Source organism: Notamacropus eugenii, chromosome 4 (genome assembly GCF_028372415.1).
Source record: "Notamacropus eugenii isolate mMacEug1 chromosome 4, mMacEug1.pri_v2, whole genome shotgun sequence".
Classification (NCBI taxonomy): domain Eukaryota; kingdom Metazoa; phylum Chordata; class Mammalia; order Diprotodontia; family Macropodidae; genus Notamacropus; species Notamacropus eugenii.
This window is the reverse complement of record NC_092875.1, coordinates 278,424,459-278,429,850: the sequence shown is the minus strand read 5'-3', so window position 1 is coordinate 278,429,850 and position 5,392 is coordinate 278,424,459. Positions and strand designations below refer to the sequence as shown.

The following is a 5,392-nucleotide window of genomic DNA, read 5'->3' as shown; positions in this document are numbered from 1 at the left end:
TAGTTCTTCCAAAAAAAAAATGTGTTCACACAAATCTCATAACTGACTCAATGTTCACAGGGATGAGGATGTACAAAACTGTATTCAGTTCCATAAAAGATATTTTGAGACAGAGTGAATATAAACATGGTCATTAGCAATTCATATGAAAGCAAGTCAAATACAAATTTCACTAATCAAAGCATTTCCTGAAAGCTTACTAAATGCACAACATTCTACTAAGCACTAAGGACAAAAAGATCCAGAAGACATATTCTAGGCCTGAAATATTTTATAATATTGCTAAAGGAAATAAGACATGCTAAGGACTGGTACTGAACCTGTGATCTCATTGATATAAGGACATCTTGGATGAAGAAAGTCTCTTGAAGCAGAGTCACTTCATATACCATTCATAGTTTTAGAAAATAGACTAAAAAAGTGGTAACAGACTCAAAGACAAACAGATCATTGTAGGCTACATATTGACTGAAAAGCTCAAGTAAACATTTCCTCTGTTGCATTATAATTTTTAAATTACACTATTTTGAAATTTTCTCAATTGAATTTACCATGGTTAAAGCTACACTGCGATGCTTTGCAGCTGCCTATGAGGCCCAGAGCAGCAATAAGTTATGTGTCTCTCTTAGGATTACCCACACACTATTATCAAAAGTAAGAGTTAAACTCACACCTTTCTGGCTACATTCGTTATTCAATATGTGTATGTGTTTGTATTTAATATTATATTTTCCCAATTACATGTAAAATACTCTGTAGCATTCAGTTTTTAAAAATTTGAATTTCAAAATCTCTCTTCCTCTTTCCCTCTCACCTAAGAAAGGCAAGCAATTTGATACATGTGCAGTCACACAAAACATATAAGTTGTGTTGTGAAACAAAACATTTAAAAAAAAAGAAAATTAAAGTAAAAAAGTATGCTTCAATCTTCATTCACACTCCATCAGTTCTTTCTCTGGAGGTAAATGGCATTTTTCATCATAAGGCTTTTAGCATTGTTTTAGATCGTTGTATTACTGAGAATATCTAAGTCATTCACAATTGTATATCATAAAATATTGCTCTTACTGTATACAATATTCTCCTGGTTCTGCTCACTTCACTTTGCATCAATCCATACACGTCTTTAGAGGTTCTTCTAAGAGCATCCTGGTCATCATTTCTTATAGGACAATAGTATTCTATTCAATCATATACCACAATTTATTCAGCCATTCCCCAATTAATGGGTATTCCCTCAATTTCCAATTCTTTTTCACCATAAAAAACCTTCTAGAAATATATATATATACATATATACATATATATATGTATATATATATGTGTGTGTGTGTGTGTGTGTGTACATGTGTGTATATCAATACATTTTTGCCCTTTTCCTTTTTGTTTGTTTTTTCATTTCTTCAGAATACAGACCTAGTAGGCATATAATACCAACTCTCTAAGTACTAAGCCACCTCTCTCTCTCTCTCTCTCTCTCTATCTATCTATCTATCTCTCCTCACATATGTTAGCATTATTAACAGACCTAAAGTCCTAAGACTCCTCCTGATCTTCCTCTCATTCTCTCAAACCATGACCTGGGTGGAGGTACTAGTAGCCCTGCCAGATGATTATCATAGATACTCTGTAGGATATTCAGGGGGCCTTCCCCCCAGAAACTCTTAGCTGTGTCCATTTATGCCTAAATAGTCCACAGTCTGTTAGTGGATTTAGGACTGATATGATCAAAGAAATTCTACTTTTTTATTAAAATATGTATAATTCTTAACTGGTTCCATTAGTCTCCATACTAATATTACAAATCATAAGTTTTCCCTACCAATCCAGTAAAATATATCTTTTGAGAAATTTTCAGGTCATATGACCAACAAAAGAGATAATTAGAAATTTTCTTTCAGGGGTTTGATCCTCTCAGTCTCTGAAAAAATCTCACAAATGGGAATTAAGAGGAAGAAAATATAGCAATTTCAGCTGTTTCCATGACCTAAGATAAAAGAATCCTAACAATGAAACAATTCAACGAACAGCCAAGAAGCATTATCCATCATATTAGAGAAGGGTAGTCCATTATCCTTACCTGCTCTTTCATCTCTCTTCTCCCTCATTAGCTCCTATAGTCTGGGAGGAGTGTACAAGACAACCCAAAGCTTGCACCAGAATTCAACTGTACCCTACACCAGTAAAAAGCAATGTGGCAACATGCAGTGCTATAAGTGTTCATCCATAGAGAAGAGGAACAGAAGAAATTGGAACAAGGTACCAGTATGTGTGGAGACAGTCTCAACTTCCCTGAAATAAAGGGAATTGGCATCTGGGTAAATTAATTTTGTCACTCAAAAGTAAATTGGGGTAGAAAAGGAGGCCAGTAAAAAGAAAATCCCCCAGGACAGCTTTAAAGTCTAGTGTGCAGATGAACACTGAAGGGGAAAGAGTACAAAAATGAATAATACAGGAACATAAAAAAAATACCTGAAATTACCAAAAATCTCAGGTGTAATAAAACTGAGTTGAAGATCTTGACTACAAACAGATAAACAAAAAGGGAAGATACTAATAACAGAAAAAATATATCCTCTAGATCAAATAAACAAATAAAATATACATCTAATAAATATTTCAAAATGAAGGAAAACAAGCCAGTATCCAAAGAAATAAAGGATACTGTGGGATGTAAAGGGAACAGGGAACCACAGTAAGATGTTGCTGAAAGATTCAAAAGGAAAATGAGCTATAAAAGCTAAATTTATGGCCTACAAAGCAGAAATAATCAGAATAGAAAAACAAATCAACGATGTAAAATCTCACCAAGGAAGCAAAAGAAAGAACACCTAATTGAGAAAGCAAATACACAGAAGTAAAGGACAGCCTGGAAGAAGTGGAGCAAAAACTGATATTGTTAAAAGAAAATATGATTTCTATACAAGCAAAGCATATTGATCTCAATGACAGACTATGTAGAGAAAGTTAAGAATTATGTCTCCAGAAGAACATTAAGTCAAAAAACCTGCATAGCATAATGTAAGGAATAATACAAAAAAAAAACTACTCAGAATTTGTCAACATAGAAAAAAAATGGGAACTCACAGATCACTTCCAGAAAATAACTGGGAAGACATTAATGACAGAAAGGAATATGGTGGTTGTGTGGAGCCTACGCTGCAAACTCTAAGACACATTGTGGTTAAATGTAACAACTCCAATGATAAATAATAAATTCTGAAAATGACCAGGAGAAATATGTTTAAATATAAAGGCAAGAAAATTTGAATACTACAAAACTATTCTTCACCCACCAGAAACTCCAGGAGGAAACAGTAATTGTATTCTGGAGAGCAAAGGAACTCTTAATGTAAAGTGATATACTCGGCAAACTTTAGCCTAATCATCAATTTAAAAAAAAGTGAAGACGCTATTTAAAAAAAAAAAAAAAAGATTCAAAGCAACCCTACAAAGAAAACTAGACCTGTGCAAATTCTTTACTTTATAAACACTTAAGGCATCAGAAATACAAGAAACCTAAATAAAAACATAGCAACCAAAAAAAAGGCACAGGTAATTAAATAAACATCTTTAGGGGAAAAAATAAAAAGAAACAATTATGGTATTAACAATAACAAAGCCCATTCCGACAAAATAATAACCTTTAAAAAGTGGAGCTATTAAGAGATTTCTTTGTAAAACTACAAGGACATGAAGATAAAAGTAGAAATCAATTAGAAATGATGGTGGAAAAGAAAGAAATGGGATATAGCTTGGCTGCTAGAGAGTTAGTCTTAAAGTCAGAAGGACTTGAGTTCAAATGTGACCTCAGACACTTACTAGCTGTGTGACCCTGGATAAGTCAGTTAAATTGTATCTACCTCAATGTCTTCAACTGTAAAGTGGGGATAATAAAAACATCTACCTCCCAGGGTTTTGTGAGGATCAAATAAGATAATACTTGTAAAGGACTTAGCACAGTGGCTGGCAAATAGTAGGCACTATTTCAATGCTAGTTATTACTCCTATCATCATTACTATTACTATTACTTGACTGAGAAAATAAGGAAAGAGAAAATAGATAAAAAGAAAAAAGAAAAAGACTTGAGCTAATCAAAACTCTAGGGAAAGAGGTGATGAACAGAAGGGGTAGGGTTTGAAAACGAGGGGAGAAAGCCAGTGGGAATAAGGTTGTTGTAAAGCAGATTAGGTAAAAATAACCAAAGACAAAAAATGTTGTCTTTACCAAGCAAGGTGGAAGAAAAACTGATTCAGAAAAAAAAATAGCTTATATAATATTAGCAAGTGTAAACTCATACATTATCTTATATATAATGTGGATACATCAAATAATCCAACAAAACTTAAAACTGTGACAGAAAGGAAAAAATAAAATACCACAATCTATTGCTTTCAAGAAATGTATAAAAAAACCAAAGATATATACAGAATAAAAATGAAAGGCTAGAAGAAAACTCAAATAAGCTAGAAGAATATTCAGTGCTCATGGCTGGGCTCTGCCAGTATAATAAAAATGTCAGCATCACCAAAATTAATATTTAGTTTTAGTGCTGTAGCAATCAAAGGGATATTTTACAGAATTTGGTAAAATAATAACAAAATTCATATATAAAAATAAAAGAGATGAACAATCAAAGGAAATTAATGTAAGAGTAGGGATGAAAGATAAATTGTAATCCCAGACTTCAAACTATTTTATAAAACAGCAAACATCAAAAATCCTTAGTATATTTTTTTTAAATAGAGGTACAGGCATACCTTGTTTTATTGCACTCCATTTTATTGAACTTCACAGTTAATGTATTTCTTTTACAAATTGAAGGTTTGTGGCAACCCTGTGTTGAGCAAGTCTGAGTGCTATTTTTCAAATGGCATTGTGTCTCAGTATCACATTTTTGTAATGGTTGTAATATTTCAAACATTTTCGTCATGGTTATTTCTGTTATGGTGAGCTGTGCTCAGTGATCTTTGATGCTACTCTTGTAACTATTTTGGGTGCCATGAGCCATGCCCATATAGGATGGAAAACTTAATAGATAAATGGTAAGTATGTTCTAACTGCTCTGTTCACCAGCTATTTCCCTCTTTCTTCCTCTCCTCTAGTCTCTCTGTTCCTTGAGACATTAAATATTGAAATTAGGCCAATTAATAGCCCTATAATGGCCTCTAAGTGTTCAGGGAAAGGAAAGGTGGAGGTGTAAACTTCACTGTTGTCCTATTTTAAGCAATTGCCACAGCCACCCCAAACTTTAGCAACAGCCACCCTGATCAGTCATTAGGCATCAACATCACTACAAGACCCTCCAGCGGCAAAAAGATTAGGCTCACTGAAGGCTGAAATAATGATGAGCATTTTTAGCAATAAAGGACTTTTTAATTAATTAAGGTG

General features: G+C 33.3%; 1 long non-coding RNA gene across 1 annotated transcript in view; it reads right to left on the bottom strand.

The window, feature by feature from the left end:
* Positions 1-4,843, bottom strand: part of LOC140498414 (uncharacterized) — a 32,566-nt gene extending 27,723 nt beyond the window's left edge. The window contains exon 1 of the long non-coding RNA XR_011965088.1: positions 4,762-4,843. This is a non-coding gene — a long non-coding RNA (uncharacterized lncRNA). The remainder of the gene's footprint in view (positions 1-4,761) is intronic.
* Positions 4,844-5,392: the final 549 nt, after the last annotated feature.